This window comes from Adiantum capillus-veneris, chromosome 29 (genome assembly GCF_014529385.1).
Source record: "Adiantum capillus-veneris isolate H3 chromosome 29, ASM1452938v2, whole genome shotgun sequence".
Classification (NCBI taxonomy): Eukaryota; Viridiplantae; Streptophyta; class Polypodiopsida; order Polypodiales; family Pteridaceae; genus Adiantum; species Adiantum capillus-veneris.
In genome coordinates, this window is record NC_140959.1 from 127,720,280 (window position 1) to 127,737,925 (window position 17,646).

At 40.4% G+C, this 17,646-nt stretch overlaps 1 pseudogene; it reads right to left on the reverse strand.

Moving 5' to 3' along the window:
* Positions 1-6,780: 6,780 nt before the first annotated feature.
* Positions 6,781-7,595, reverse strand: LOC147419909 (uncharacterized; annotated as a pseudogene).
* Between the last annotated feature and the right edge of the window lie 10,051 nt (positions 7,596-17,646).

Consider the following 17,646-nt stretch of genomic DNA (forward strand, 5'->3'; position numbering starts at 1 on the left):
GATAAGCTACAAGGCTCTACCTAATTCAGTAGGATTGACCGTAAGAGTGGCTATCATCAAATAAGGATAGTGGGTGAAGATATCCTAAAGACCGCGTTTCGCACAACATTTGGTCTTTATGAATATCTAGTCATGCCTTTTGGCTTGACTAATGCACCAGCTACTTTCAATCGTCTCATGGAGAAAATTTTTAGACCATATCCTAAATTCACTGGAGTGTTCTTTGATGATATCATCATCTACTCCAAGTCTTTGGAGGAACATAAGCAACATCTCCAAGTGATTTTTCAAGCCTTGAGGGAGAACAAACTTTTTTTCAACCAAAAGAAAAGTGAATTCTTCCTTCAAGAGATTCAATATCTAGGTCATATTATCTCTTACGATGGTATTCGTATGGATCCGTCAAAGTTAGAGGTAATAAAATCATGGCCTAACCCAAGGAATCTACATGAGATAAGAAGCTTTATTGGTATGTGTGCATACTATAGACGCTTCATAGCAAAATTATCTCAAGTAGCAGGACCACTACACGACTTAACAAAGAAGAATGTTAAGTTTGTATGGACTGCTAAGGAGAAAAATGCTTTTGAAAAACTCAAAGAGAATCTTACTTCCCAGCCAGTCCTTGTGCTTCCGGATCTCTCAAAGCCATTTGAGGTCCCATGTGATGCGTGTGGTGATTGCCTTGGAGTGGTTTTGCTTCAAGAAGGGCATGCCATAGCATATGAGAGCCGAAGGCTCAATAGCGATGAACGAGTCTTGGGCATTTATGAGAAAGAGCTTTTAGATGTTCTACATGCCCTAGACACATGGAAGCACTACCTATTGAGGACTCCATTTATCCTACGAACCGACCACCAAAGTCTCAAGTATTTCATGACGCAAACCAAGCTTTCCGACAAACAAATGAGGTGGGCAAATTTTCTTTCGCAATTTAATTTCCATATTTCTCACATAGCTGGTAAGCACAATCAAGTTGCCGATGCACTTTCACGACGACCAAAAGTTAATGCGGTGTCTATAGCTACTCACAATGATCTATCCTCTATGATAGATGAGTATGCTACTGACCCTGACATTAAAGACATAATGTCAGCCCTTGATTTGGGGAAGAAAGAGGAACCATTCACCTTGTAGGATGGTTATCTTCTCCACGGCAATAGGCTATGTGTTACCCATTCCCTTCATGAGAAGGTTATGTATGAATCCCATGCTCCTCCATATGCAGGGCATAGAGGTATTCAACCTACTCTCCGAGGAGTAGAGACATATTTCTATTGGCCTACCATGAAAGTGGACATACAAGAGTATGTTTCAAAATGTGTAGTATGCCAAAAGACCAAGTATGATAGAGGGAAGCAACCTGGATTACTCCAGCCATTGCCTATTCCAAATTCACCATGGGAGAGTATATCCATGGATTTCATCTTTGGATTACCAAGTCTATCCATGGGAATACAGGAATATGGACAATAGTCGACAGGTTTAGCAAGCAAGCACATTTTATTCCTATCAAAAATACTATTAAGGCACATCAAATGGCAACTCTCTTCATATCTCAGATTTTCAAGCACCATGGATTACCCACATCCATCGTGTCAGATAGAGATCCTAGAATGACCAGTAATTTCTGGAAAGGTCTCTTTGAAAATCTAGGAACAAGATTGAATCTCTCTTCGGCCTATCACCCAAAAACGGATGGCCAAAGTGAGATAGCCAATCTTACGATACTCAATCTACTCATGACTTATGTTACCGAAGTAGATCAACGCTCACAATGGGAAAAGTATTTACCTCTAGTAGAGTATGCCTACAATAATACTGTACATACTTCTACGGGGAAAGCACCTTTCGAGATCATAGAGGGAAGACCTAAAAGTCCCTTGCTACTCAAAGTACATGGGAAGATCTTCGCCACCGATGAGTATAGCCGTGACCTACAAGAATCTTTTCAAAAGATTAGGGAGGCTATAGCCATCTCTCAACAAAGGCAAAAAGCTGCTGCTGATAAGCACAAAAGATCCTTAATGTTCAAAGAAAATGATTGGGTCTTACTCAAGTTTCCTAAGGCTCGATTAAGGCAAATGACGGGCAAAAATCCTACGGGCCATCAAAAGTATTATGCTAAACTAGCAAAAAGATACTATGGTCCTTTCCAAATCTTGAAGCCTATCAATGAGACGGCTTATCAACTCAAGTTGCCCAACCATTGGCTTATACACAATGCCTTTCATGTAATCCTACTTAAGCCCTACAAAGGAGAGCCACCAACTGAACCAATTATTGAAGACCCTCCCGAAGTTGAAGACCAAGAAGTGGTGCTACAACCCGAAGCTGTCCTTCGGCATGAAGACAAGGTACTACGACATGGTAAGATAATCCGACGGTATCTTATTAAGTTCAAAAATTATCCTTTTGAAGATGCTAGATGGATGCAAGGAATACAACTTAAGGATAGTATGAACCTTGTCAATGCTTACAATGCTACCTTAGAGTAAGAAAATGTACAACTTTCTTTTAAATGACTCATGCTTTTTTCTTATATGACTATTACTCTTTTTAATTGTGCACAAATTTACCTAGTATGCATGCTTAGAATCATGTTTGTGATGACGACGTCTCTCAAACACCAAGTAGAATTTGTCACTCTACTTTGGGAGAATGAAATGGACTAAAGAGCAGACATGCTTGCGGCAGCTATGTCTCCCAAGCACCAAATGGATTAGTGATCCATCTTGGAAAGATGTCGTAGGGTAAAAAAGGGATCCTCTACCCGCTAACTACGATTGACTAATGACTAAGGCTTTATCTCTTCTACCTCATAGTCGAGGATGACTACGATTTCAAGAGAGAGTTAATGTCATAAAATCTAATATCTAACCAACCCAAATGATTTTCTCATATTAAATTGATCACTTAATGTGGGAGAATAAATGGGAACAAGTGTTAAGATATAGATATGTGCTTATAGATCTATCTCAACACGGGGACAATAGTAAAGGGGCACAAATGGGAGATGGTCTATCAAGAGCAAGGCTAACCAATGGAGCATAAGACCTTAGGGTTAGCTTCATTGAAGACCTCCAATAATGTGTGTAAAAGTCCTTTGACCTTAGGTAAGCTAGGGCTGAGCTTGAGGTGGGACCCCAGCCCAAGCTCGAGGTGCTTGACCTGCTTGAGGTGCTTGTCGTGCTTGAGGTGTTTGTCCTGCTTGAGGTGCTTGATTAAGGTTCTTGAGTTTCTTGACTTACTCCATGCTTGAGGTGCTTGACTTGCCGCTTCATTAAGGTGCTTGAGTTGCCTTGACATGCTTGCCTGAGATGCTTGTGGGAATACCCCCTAGTCCAAGTGCTTTGTCATGCTTGATGACTAAGGTGCTTGAGCTCCTAAAGTCAAAAGCATCCCTACAAGAGGGAGGGCGAGCCCTTTTCCTAGGGATTAGAGAGAGAACACACACTCACACTCACAAGGGAAGTCCCAGCTTGAAGAGGCAGCAAGGACACATGTCAGGTCCCTACCCATGTTACCTTCATGTGTTGCTTGAAGCCTATTGGCTAGGCTTCAAAGGGGTCCAATGATAAATTACTTGAATTATCTAATTTTTTTTGCATTTATCAAGTCCTTTCTCTCAAAGGGGAAAGGGGGAAACTTGTCCCAAGGCTATCCCTATTGCTTGTAATGGCTTCTGCTTGTGATTGGCTAGGCCTGGAGGGGTCCAATGAGCTTCAAGCATGAGCTACAAGGAGGGGTCGACCCAAGCAAGATAGGGGGGTGCTTAGGGGGTATACTCACCCACACACACTCACAAGCACTCTCATTGTGTGCTATGCAAAGTGGAAGAGCTCCCTCTCCAAGCAAGTAAAGGTTGAGAGCCTACACCAACACTCTTGGCTATGGAGTGCAAATCCAACCAAGAGCCATGCTTCAATGCTTAAGCTTGCTATCTCCTTCTTCTTCATTATTATGCTATTATGTATGCTAGCAACAAGAGTATGATAAGTGAGGAACTAATTCTTTCTCCTACGAAATGTTTCTTCTTCCTCTTCCCCACCCTCATTCCCTGCTAGCTCTCTCCACCTTCGAAGGTGTTTGAGGTCTTGGGACTGAGGCTTGGTATAGTTAAATCTTTCTTCAAGTTTAGGTTATGCTATGATGGTGATGCATAAAGCTTTCCATCTTCATTGCTTCACCTAGGTCACAAGTAACACAAAGAATGTATTGTAACAAGTCTCTCTTTATGGGAGAAATCATAATACAAATGCCTATTGGAGGGGGGACCGGTTCCACATAAATCCGGTCCACAACTGTTGTCATGTTCTCTAAATTCTCTCTCTTGCAAAAGTATTGTCTATGCCAAGTTAACTAATTGCTATGATTATGTTGCTATCTTCAATTATGTCAACCCGCTATGCTCACAAAATCATTTCTTGAAAGTACTCTCATTAAATTCCGCTACTCTCAAATTGATTAGGCAAATTCCATTACATTGTTAGAAGACTACAATTGTGGCATTTTGTTAGAAAGATGGTTTGGTCTCACAAAAAACCATAATCTAGTGTGGTCGATAATCTGGCTGAGATACTTGAGTATACGTGTAGCCATCTCATCTTGGTTTTGAATTTTATTCCCTTTCTCATCATCGAGCACTTGCACGCGGCCTCGACTTTTCCTCACTTTCAGAGCCCTAAAAAAATGTGCTTGGTTAGAAGGCTCTGGTTGCAAAAAAGTTTCCTTAGATAGCAATCTCGCCTTCTTGATTTCCTCCAGCTGTTCGTTGGCCAGGTGAGATTTAGCTTCAAGCCATCGCTTGTGCTCATCTTCAGTAGCCAATCCGGCAGCCTTCCTAGAGGCTAATTGCGCTACCTCCTCTGTGAGATGTTTGATATGTGCCTCATTAGCTTTTGTTACCCGAGGACCCAAAGTTTTGATAGCTTTTTGTACACTCCGAACAAATACATTCCAAGCACTAGGTTTATTCATTCCCACATCTTTTTTGAGCTTTCCCAACGCCTTCTTGGTAATGCTTCTGAAGAGAGGGTCTTTGAACAGGTGTGTCTCTGTAATAACAAGCAGCTTTTTCTCCCCTCTCGGGGATTGACCCCCCCTTTTTCTTTCTTGAGTTGTAAGTGTAACGGCATGTGATCGGAGAGGCTTGTTGTTGATATTACCTTCATCTCTAACGTTGACGAGATCCACTTAGCTTGATGAGAGCAGTAGCATCTATCTTGCCAGGAGGCAATGCGGGCATATTGAAGGATTGCGTAGGTGAATCCAGGCCTTGGGAAACACATGGACCTTGATGAGTGGAACATGACCTTGGATGCCATAATGACTGATCGGAATGGGTATTGATGAGGACCCATCCATCATCATTGGGGTGGCTCTCCCCTCAGCCGATGTATTTATGATCATATGATGATTTCATGGCTTGTAACGAGCATGGCAGGAATTTGTAATTCTATGTCTTTGTTAATATAATCTACTCTCCACGGAAAAAAAGAAAGATGCTTTAAGAAAGAAACACATTTAATTTTATTATGGTATGTTTGGCTTTCTAAGACAAGCCCTATTAAAGAAGCGAGGTAAGCCTCAACGGGTTCACGATGTATAAAATATGTATATCGTGTGCGTTCAAGGATTATTTTTTTATAACTCCTTATCTGTGAATTTTTTTTATAAAAAAATCTTTTTCTATTTAATCTGCATTTTTTTTTATTTTATAGTACCCTTCTATATGTGAAAATGTGATTAAAATAAAATTAATTAATAGCCCCTTCTGTTACACTCACATGATAGTCACATAATTATTAAATGACCCCCCGAGAGGTAAGCAATGTTCTAAAAAAGTGTGCCTTAGCTTAGCCTTGATTCGGTTGGAAACTGGAGATGGTTAATTAAGAAAATAGAAAAACAAAAAACCTCAAGTAAAATTTGACATAAAATAGTGTAAAAATGGCAAAAATATTATGCATACTCTACTTTCAATGATTGCCTGGGGATTCTTATATGTTTCATTAAAAGGATTTCCTTGAACATTGGAGGTAGGTATACATTTGAGCGTTTAATCACTTTTTACTCTGGACCTGCAGTTGCATGTGAAGCTTTAAAATATTCTTTGTTTCTTAATTAATTGTTTGAGAGCTTAGCATTGACTTCCTTTTCATTTTCATGTTTTAACATGGTAGCACGAGTCTTCACCTTGTTTGTTAGAAGACTACAATTGTGGCATTTTGTTAGAAAGATGGTTTGGTCTCACAAAAAACATGTAATGATGGTTCACGAGTTCAACATAAGAGTTAACTATTTCTTGTAAATTAGAGTTAATTGTTTTTTGTAATTAAGTTACAAGAAACAATTGTTCATGAGTTAACATAAGGGCTAATTGTTTCTCGTAGAGTTCAAAAAAATACACGTATAGAAGGATTTTTATTTCAAATAGTTTAAATTTTGACCCTTCATGTTTACATATAGTGACCCTTCATGTTTTATAAGTTTTATTTTTTATAAAAATCCACAAACGCACTAAATGGAACAAAAGAGAGTGATCTCATAGGAGGCAACATGGCAACTCATTTCTTTACAATTTGAAAGGATAGTACAGAATATCAGAGTTGTAGTAATTGAAGTAATGCAAGTGAAAAGATTTTGCCTTTTGAGGGGAATTGGAGGGAATGGCAGCCACTTTAGAAGAAAGGTAAAAATGATAGGAGATCACAATGGTGACGTGTATCCTACCATATATATGTTTTAGAATGTCCAATTATTGGTTGGGGGCACTGCTTAGAAGTGTAATCCATGCATGTTCACATGCTTCACAATCTTGTCTTCCATATCTTTTGGCGCCAACGTCGAAGAATTCTCATCCGCTACCTGCGAAATTGCTCATGAATTTCAATAACTGTAACATGCTCATTATTAAATTACAGTCACAAATGTTGCTTTAATCACCCATGCATTCATTCCTTATTCCTTAATATGGTCACCTTTAATTAGGGGGCTAATGTTAATTGCTCTTAAGGACTTCACCTAGCCTTGAACACAAAGTCTCCATTAATGATGACATTCTCTCCCATTGACACCAGGTTGGCATTGGTGATGTCTAGTTCAAGAGCCTCTAGAGCCCGTACCAGCTATAGCGACACTCCGGAGCTCTTCTGGCACGAGATCTTCAGGTGAAATTCATGCTCTGTAAGCCTAGAAACGCTTAGCTAGCAAGCAAGTATTTTTCCCTTCTCAATTTCAAAGTCATGCAAGAAGTGAAGGGCCATTAGTTTCTGTTGATGCTTAAAGAGAGACAATTATATGTAGCTAGGGTTGCCGGAGTGTGCGACAGCGCGCACACGTACGTGTGTATGCGCTTGCACGTGCCCACACACACGACACGCGAACATGCACACGCACAATACATGCAGCGTACAGAGTGAAATGAAGGGGTAAGGGGCACACACCTCTAGTAGCTTGAAGAGTGGAGATGAGCTCTCATCTTGAGCTTCTGAAGAGGTACTACAGCTGAAGAGGCCTGCGCATTCCTCTTCAGAAATATGATCATCGATAGTTTGTGCTGGGTCTGATTGCAAGCAAGCGATATCATTATGAGTTGATTAGATCCACCAGCACGAAGTCGTTCATGTGATCCATCGGCCGACTTGCTAGAAGAGAGAGACGAGAGAGAAGAAGATGTCGGAAGTTATATGTCGTTCATGTCCTGCATCTGCTTCTTCTGAAGGCTTAGAGGTGCTCGCTTTAGACTTATAGCGAAATTACCAGCGAAAATTTTCAGATTTACCGCTTTTTCTTCCTTTCTCCTTGGTTTCAAACAGGCTGGCTCTATGCTAAGCCGGGAGAGTGCAGTGTGTGTGTGTGTGTGTGTGGCTCTATGCTAAGCCGAGAGAGAGAGATGTGTCCTTTGTCCTTGTTTCAACAAACAACTAACTACGAGAGTAGTCACGCCACATATTGAATGGGACCTCTTTCTAGTCATGCTAGATATTTAGAATAACAAATTTTTCAAACATAAATAAATGGGAAACTTCTCTATGTTTTCCTTGTGTACCTTATCAAGTATGTGCTACTTTTCAATGGAATCAAGCGAGATTCCATCAAAATGAAATGGGTTGAAAGGTGGAATGGTGAGAAAAGTGAAACTCACATGCAACCCATTCTACATGCAAAGCAAGTATCCCCCCCCCCCCCCCCCCCCCCCTCTCTTTACCTTGATTATGTAATAACGATTTGAAGAATGCACCAAAGCTAGCTATGCCATGTTGTGAGAATTAAGTGGATAGAGAGTTGGTAAAAGAAAAAAGAGACAATGAAAAAATCAATCGCGCAAGATAAACGTAGATCAAAGCATTGAGCCGCACCACAGCATGAAAAGGAGATGAAAGTGCAAAGAGATATTGAGAGAGAGAGAGAGAGAGAGAGAGAGAGAGAGAGAGAGAGAGAGGGAGAGAGAGAGAGAGAGAGAGAGAGAGAGAGAGAGCTGTGTTGTGCACTAAAACGCAGGAAAGAGAGATAGGTTGTTGACAAAAAATATCGTGCTTGGCACTGCCTTAGCTAACATGTATGCCAAATGTGGTGTACTTCAGCTAGACGAGCTTCCTCTCCAGAATGTCATCTCTTGGAATGCTTTGATCGCGGGATATGCTCAATAGTGGCAGGGCCAGGAAGCTTTGGACTGCTTTGTGCACTAAAACGCAGGAAAGAGAGAGAGGTTGTTGACAAAAAATATCGTGCTTGGCACTGCCTTGGCTAACATGTATGCCAAATGTGGTGTACTTCAGCTAGACGAACTTCCTCTCCAGAATGTCATCTCTTGGAATGCTTTGATCTAGGGATATGATTAATAGTGGCAGGGCCAGGAAGCTCTAGACTGTTTTTATAAAAAGTGCTTGATGAGATTTCTCTCCGGAATGTCGTCTCTTGGAATGCTTTGATCACGGGATATTGCCCAATAGTGGCAGGGCCAGGAAACTTTGGGCTGTTTTCAGCACATGCAAAGAGAAGGAAGGTCTCCAAATGCATTCAACTATGCTTGTATCTTGAAGGCATGTTGCGTTATGCAAGATGTTAATATGGGCTTCCTCTCCAGAATGTCATCTCTTGAAATGCTTTGATCGCAGGATATGCTCAATAGTGGTAGGGCAAGAAGCTCTGGACTGTTTTCACAAAAAGTGCTTGACGAGCTTCCTCTTTGGAATGTCGTCTCTTGGAATGCTTTGATAACGGGATATTGCCCAATAGCGGCAGGGCCATGAAACTTTGGCCTATTTTAGCACATGCAAAGAGAAGGAAGCTCTCCAAATGCATTCAGCTACGCTTGTATCTTGAAGGCATGTGGCATTATGCAAGATGCTGATATGGGCAAAAGAATTGACACTGTTGGAAAAGACAGTGTACCTGGCAACGCCTTGGCATGTATGCAGAAAGCACAAAAGGTGCTTGAGGAGCTTAATTTTTGGAGTTGCATCTCTTGGAATGCACTGATTGCAAGATACGCACAATAAGAGCACGGATAGAAAGCTTTAGGCTGTTTTCAGCGGTGGCAAAGTGAGGGATTCTGTCCATATGCAATTACCTATGCGTGCATCTTACAGGCATGTGGCTCTTTCCAAGATGCTGTCATGGGCTTAAATATTTTCTCTGATATTGTTAGCCAAGGGTTGTTGCAAAAATTGTTGTGCTTGCAATGCCTTGCTCCACACACATCCCTTTTCTCTTGAAACATTGCCAAGCAAGCAACAATAAAGGCTAGACAAGAAAAAATAAAGAGTATCAAGATGAATCTTTCTTTTGTGAGCTCACTTAAAGACTGTGCTAAGGAGAAAGTTTTGTAAATTGAGGGCCTCTGTCCTGATGCAATCACGTAAGTGTGCATCTTGAAAGCATGTGGTGTAGTTTAAAGAGCACCAAAACTTCTCAAAAAACTTCCCGTCCGGAGCTAGAATGCACCGATTGTAAGATTTTCCCCATAGGGACAATTTTCGGTAGATGCGAAACGATGGCCTCTCTCCTGATTGCATGATTTTCTTCACAAAGGAAACCAGATGGGTCGCCCCAAAGACTGCGAGTTTGTATATGTGTATGTGTGTGAGCTTACAGATGGACCATCCGGAAGATTCAACCTACCGTAAGACCACCGACATCAAAAGTAATGTAGGTTATGGTATGTATGATAGAAAAAGTGAGTGTGACAGTCAACATGTTGGCAAAAGTCAAGCAACACATAATGGTGGGAAGGTGATGCAACAATGCAAGGGAGGTCTGGAAGCCGGTTCAATCAACATTGTGCTTCATCCAGACGACCAATAGCAAAGGTACACTTATATGTTGTGTTTTGATTTCCTCTATGCTATCTCAAAAGTTCTTTGTTTACATCATGTATACAATAAAGCAATGATTTTTTATTGAAAAGATTTCAGATGAAGGTGATAAGGACTTCTTATGCCCAACAAAGGGACACACGGACAATACACCAAGACATGGCAATGTGGAACGATACATGTCTTTATAAAACATCGGTAATGAGTTCTTTCTTGTACAATTATGATATTTTTACAATAAAAAGTCCCTCCAACACCGAAGGAGAAGCATAAGTCCCCTTCCCCTTCGACACTGGAGGGGATACAAGTGGCAGGGGAAGGACACATTCCTTACTATATCTTTATAAATGTGGAGAAGAGTGCCAGCTCCACACCATACATACGTATGGTTTTTTTTTGGGCACAAGCATCATAAATGCACAAAATGCATCTTGCTCCATTTTTATTATAATGTGGAAAATTTTACATCCATACATCTTTTAATGCAAAATCTCATTTGTGATGCGAGGTCATAGAGCTTTTGGCGAAATCTTCGAGGAAAGATGATGTGGAGCCTTCATCAAAAGCTATGCCATGCGGTAAAATCCACACCACTATCACTTTTTTACTTCTTACCATATACATAGTGAAGCAATCAAGGTAAACTAGTTCTCTCTCTATTTGTGAAGTACTCGACCTCGCTTGCGAGGGAGTGTCTCATTCTGGTATGAAGATTTTGGTAGCCCCCAGCATTGTGCTCTGGCTCTACTTGCACAAACCACAAGGGAGCTTAGGCTGCAAACCAAGGCTGAGGGGCCCAGGGGATCAAAGCCAAAGTCCCTAGGATGGCTTCCATCGTGACATTCAAGGGGCAGTGCTATTAGGAGCCACAAAGTTCTATCATTTGTGACTTTGTTGGAGCACACATCAGATGCCAACAGCCTTGCAAATGCAATCACAAACCCTCACATTCTATTGGGCACCCACACTCCTATTCTCTCTCTCCCTCTCTCCCTCTCTCTCTCTCTCTCTCTCTCTTTCTGCAATTGCTCCATCACCATAATAGAGAGTGGTGGGAGGAGACGGAGAACGTGAGCGTGGTAGGATTTGTTTGAGGAGACGAAGGGGGTAAGGGAATCTTGTTACTAGTGAATACTTTTTAAAACAACTTAGTATGTAGGGTAAATGAGCCACTTTAGAGATGTTTTGTGACAAGCTAATCATTTTTAATATTTAATTTATTTTTGGAAGGGGGTACCCAAATCTAATCATTTTGAATATCGAGACATTGCACTAGAATCCTCATGAAAATGTGAATTAGATGATACCAAGATCGATATTTTTGGATTTTTTTCCAATGCTCCATCTGGAAAAATCACAACATGACACATAAGCAAGATTCTAAGAATATTCCAAATTTTTGGTCTATAAATTAGGGGTGGATCCGTCTCTAACTTGGGGTTCAAATTTTTTTGTCTCTAAATTGGCTCCTTTACACTAGCACTTGAAAAGGTTGACAATGGCAACAACTTAGCTTGGGCTATAGCCACTCTACGCGCCAAGCGAGTGCCAGATGTATCTTATAACTTTTCAAAGGTGACATCACTTTGTCATGTGAATCTAGCACCACACTTCCATGTATGGGTACTATTCAACCTTTCCACTTAAACCACTCTAGGCGCCAAGCGAGCACCACATGTAGCTCAAAACTTTTCAAAGGGTGACATCACTTATCATGTGAATGTACCACACTTCCATATATGGTAGTATTCACCCTTTCCACTTAAGTATGAAAGTCTCATTAATATTTTTAGATGTCAAGACAAGTCGCCAAATTTTATTTTGTCATTTTCATGCAGTGGCATGTGCATAATGTGAAAATAAAAATATCTACCTCACTCTTAATGTTTTTGATGCGTGTAACCAAAAGTTAGAATGTACATAGTGTGATATATGCAAAAACGGTTGCCATAGTTGCAGGCGTGTACATACCTTGACCGGTAGGCGAGGCCAGGGCCGTGGCACTATTGCATATTTTAAACATTAAATCATGCATGTTTTTCTTTAGAAATGTACAAATGTGAAGTGTTTCAAAGTGGCGCGCTCATTTCGCCTAGAAAGTTCAATGCGGGCAATCTTGGAAAAAATTAACAAGTTTCATGCACGAGCATAATATATAGATGTGTACAAAGTGTTTACCAAGAAGTAGAAAAATGAGGTTCAACATGAAATTTGAGCCCAATGGGATTTTCCCACAAGTCTAGGGATTTTTCCCAGCTTGTTTGGGCATGTTATCGACAAAAGGGGACTAAAAATGGCCATAAAATGGTCAAAATAGCATAAAACTAGTAAACAAAATGGCTCAAAATGCCACATCAATGATGGTATCCTCGTTGCCCAAGTGGGGTGGGAAGTTTTAGAGCCAATAATGAGCTCATTTGGGCATATAAGCAAGGAGATACAACCATTTCAATACACGGTGCTAGTTCAGCTATCCCCTGTTGCTTCCACTACATGTTCGAGGCTGTGAGGCCTCCAATTAGGGTTTCCCCTCTTCAAATAACTACTTGGGATTTTACAATTAAGCTCTCAAGCTACCATGAAAAGGTCACGACAAAGAATCAAAGCGCCAATCTATAGTTTTTAATAGGCGGAAAGAGCACAGCATATGTGCAATTGGTATGCAGTGCAATTGGCAATGGGGCTACACCTAATCTTCACACACACAAGAGTTTTGAGTTAATCTTGGTTCTTTTTGAAAGTGAAGACTTCAGCGGACTGAGTTTTGTTCTTTTTGAGTGTGTTTTTAGCTTCAAGTCATCTACGGCTTGCTTGATTTTGCTACGAACCCTCACAGTCAGAGGCCCGACGCTTTGCTAGCCGCACTTCGCACTTCTTGACACATTTTTGGTGAAGCCAGCATGAAGTAGGCTAGGGTGAGGGTGTTGAGCTTATATGTGAAGCTACTCAATATATGGCTTCTCTATATATGGCCCCCAGGTCCCCTCTGTATATACATCATCTCATGTGTGTATTCTACACACTTTGGGGTTCTACTTCTGTGCTCTCTCCTTCTCTCTCAACATGGTATCAGAGCAGTACGTTTTTGTTTTCAATTTTTCTCCTGATCAAAATCGATTTTGTAAAAACTACCCGTGTGAGGGATCAGAATCGATGTGGTCTACAATTTTGAGTTATCGTTCGCGGACTGCGTACATACCTGAAAAACACCTTCCGCGTTTTGTTTTTGATTTTTCTGCTAATTGGAAAACGATTTTGCAGAAACTAGACGCGAAAGAGTCCGGAATTGATGTGGTCTACAACTTTGCAGAAGGAAGTTTTTTCAAATTCTACATCGATTTTGAGTTATCGTTCGAGGACTGCGTACATACCTGAAAAGCAACTTTCGCTTTTTGTTTTTGATTTTTCTGCTAATTGAACACGATTTTGCAGAAACTACCCACGTGAGAGACCGGAATCGATGTGGTCTACAACTTTGCAAAGAGAAGTGTTTTCAAATTCTGCACCGATTTTGAGTTATCGTTCGCGGACTGCGTACATACCTAAAAGCAATTTTTGCTTTTTGTTTTTTATTTTTCTGCTTATTGAAAACGATTTTGCACAAACTACCCTTGCGGGAGACCGGAATCGATGTGGTCTACAACTTTGCAGAAGGAAGTGTTTTCAAATTCTGCACCGATTTTGAGTTATCGTTCGCGGACTGCGTACATACCTAAAAGAAACTTTCACTTTTTGTTTTTGATTTTTCTGCTTATTGAAAACGATTTTGCACAAACTACACGCGTGAGAGAGCGGAATCGATGTGTTCTACAACTTTGCAGAAGGAAGTGTTTTCAAATTCTGCACCGATTTTTAGTTATCGTTCGCGGACTGCGTACAAACCTGAAAAACAGCTTTCGTGTTTTGTTTCTGATTTTTCTGCTAATTGGAAACGAATTTGCACAAACTACCCGTGGTAGAGAATGGAATTGATGTGGTCTACAACGTTGCAGATGGAAATTTTTTCAAATTCTGCACCGATTTTGAGTTATCGTTCGCGGACTGCGTACATACCTGAAAAGCAACTTCCGCTTTTTGTTTTTGACTTTTCTGCTAATTAAAGACGATTTTGCAGAAACTACCCGTGTGAGAGACCGGAATCGATGTGGTCTACAACTTTGCAGATGGAAGTGTTTTCAAATTCTGCACCGATTTTTAGTTATCGTTCGCGGACTGCGTACAAACCTGAAAAACAGCTTTCGCGTTTTGTTTCTGATTTTTCTGCTAATTGGAAACGATTTTGCACAAACTACCCGTGGTAGAGAATGGAATTGATGTGGTCTACAACGTTGCAGAAGGAAATTTTTTCAAATTCTGCACCGATTTTGAGTTATCGTTCGCGGACTGCGTACATACCTGAAAAGCAACTTCCGCTTTTTGTTTTTGATTTTTCTGCTAATTGAAGACGATTTTGCAGAAACTACCTGCGCCGGAGACCGAAATCAATGTGGTCTACAACTTTGCAAAAGGAAGAGTTTTCAAATTCTGCACCGATTTTGAGTTATCATTCGCGGACTGCGTACATACCCAAAAGAAACTTTCACTTTTTGTTTTTGATTTTTCTGCTTATTGAAAACGATTTTGCATAAACTGCACGCGTGACAGACCGGAATCGATGTGTTCTACAACTTTGCAGAAGAAAATGTTTTCAAATTCTGCACCCATTTTGAGTTATCGTTCGCGGACTGCGTACATACCTGAAAAGCAACTTCCGCTTTTTGTTTTTCATTTTTCTGCTAATTGAAGACGATTTTGCAGAAACTACCCACGAAAGAGACCGGAATCGATGTGGTCTACAACTTTGCAAAAGGAAGTGTCTTCAAATTCTGCACCGATTTTGAGTTATCATTCGCGGACTACGTACATACCCAAAAGAAACTTTCACTTTTTGTTTTTTATTTTTTTGCTTATTGAAAACGATTTTGCACAAACTACACGCGTGAGAGACCGGAATCGATGTGTTCTACAACTTTGCAGAAGAAATGTTTTCAAATTCTGCACCGATTTTGAGTTATCATTCGCGGACTGCGTACATACCTAAAAAGCAATTTCCGTTTTTTGTTTTTTATTTTTCTGCTTATTGAAAACGATTTTGCAGAAACTACCCGCCACTGAGACCGGAATTGATGTGGTCTACAACTTTGCAGAAGGAAGTTTTTTCAAATTCTGCACCCATTTTGAGTTATCGTTCGCGGACTGCGTACATACCTGAAAAGCAACTTCCGCTTTTTGTTTTTGATTTTTCTGCTAATTGAAAACGATTTTGCAGAAACTACCCGTGAGAGAGACCGGATTCGATGTGGTCTATAACTTTGCAAATAGAAGTGTTTTCAAATTCTGCACCGATTTTGAGTTATCATTCGCGGACTGCGTGCATACCTAAAAAGCAATTTCCGTTTTTTGTTTTTTATTTTTCTGCTTATTGAAAACGATTTTGCACAGAACTACCCGCGAGGGAGACCGGAATCGATGTGTTCTACAACTTTGCAGAAGTAAGTGTTTTTAAATTCTGCACCGATTTTGAGTTATCGTTCGCGGACTGCATATATACCTGAAAAACAACTTCCGCGTTTTGTTTTCGATTTTTCTGCTACTTGGAAACGATTTTGCAGAAACTACACGCGAAAGAGACCGGACTTGATGTGGTCTACAACTTTGCAGAAGGAAGTTTTTTCAAATTCTGCACCAATTTTGAGTTATCGTTCGTGGAGTGCGTACATACCTGAAATCCAACTTCCGCCTTTTGGTTTTGATTTTTCTGCTAATTGAAAACGATTTTGCAGAAACTACCCACGTGAGAGACCGGAATCGATGTGGTCTACAACTTTTCAGCAGGAAGTGTTTTCAAATTCTGCACCGATTTTGAGTTATCGTTCGCGGACTGCGTACATACCTAAAAGAAACTTTCACTTTTTGTTTTTTATTTTCCTGCTTATTGAAAACGATTTTGCACAAACTACGCGCGGGAGAGACCGGATTCGATGTGTTCTACAACTTTGCAAAAGGAAGTGTTTTCAAATTCTGCACCGATTTTGAGTTATCGTTCGCGGACTGCGTACATACCTGAAAAACAACTTCCGCGTTTTGTTTTTGATTTTTCTGCTAATTGAAAACGATTTTGCAGAAACTACTCGCGAGGGAGACCGGAATCGATGTGGTCTACAACTTTGCATAAGGAAGTGTTTTCAAATTCTGCACCGATTTTGAGTTATCGTTCGCGGACAGCGTACATACCTGAAAAGCAACTTCTGCTTTTTGTTTTTCATTTTTCTGCTAATTGAAGACGATTTTGCAGAAACTACCCACGCAAGAAACCGGAATCTATGTGGTCTAGAACTTTGCAAAAGGAAGTGTTTTCAAATTCTGCACCGATTTTGAGTTAGCATTCGCGGACTGCGTACATACCCAAAAGAAACTTTCACTTTTTGTTTTTGATTTTTCTTCTTATTGAAAACGATTTTGCACAAACTACACGCGAAAGAGACCGGAATCGATGTGTTCTACAACTTTGCAGAAGAAAGTGTTTTCAAATTCTGCACCGATTTGGAGTTATCGTTCGCGGACTGCGTACATACCTGAAAAACAGCTTCCGCGTTTTGTTTTTGATTTTTCTGCTAATTGGAAACGATTTTGCAGAAACTACTGGCGGAAAAGACCGGAATCGATGTGGTCTACAACTTTGCATAAGGACGTTTTTTCAAATTCTGCACCGATTTTGAGTTATCGTTCGCGGACTCCGTGCATACCTAAAAAGCAATTTCCGTTTTTTGTTTTTTATTTTTCTGTATATTGAAAACGATTTTGCAGAAACTACCCACGATTGAGACCGGAATTGATGTAGTCTACAACTTTGCAGAAAGAAGTTTTTTCAAATTCTGCACGGATTTTGAGTTATCGTTCGCGGACTGCGTACATACTTGAAAAGCAACTTCCGCTTTTTGTTTTTGATTTTTCTGCTAATTGAAAACGATTTTGCAGAAACTACCCGCTGGCAAGACCGGAATCGATGTGGTCTACAACTTTGTAAAAGGAAGTGTTTTCAAATTCTGCACCGATTTTGAGTTATCGTTCGCGGACTCCGTACATACCTAAAAAGCAATTTCCGTTTTTTGTTTTTTATTTTTCTGGTTATTAAAAACGATTTTGCAGAAACTACCCGTGAGAGACACTGGAATCGATGTGGTCTACAACTTTGCAAAAGGAAGTGTTTTCAAATTCTGCACCGATTTTGAGTTATCGTTCGCGGGCTGCGTACATACCTAAAAAACAATTTCCAATTTTTGTT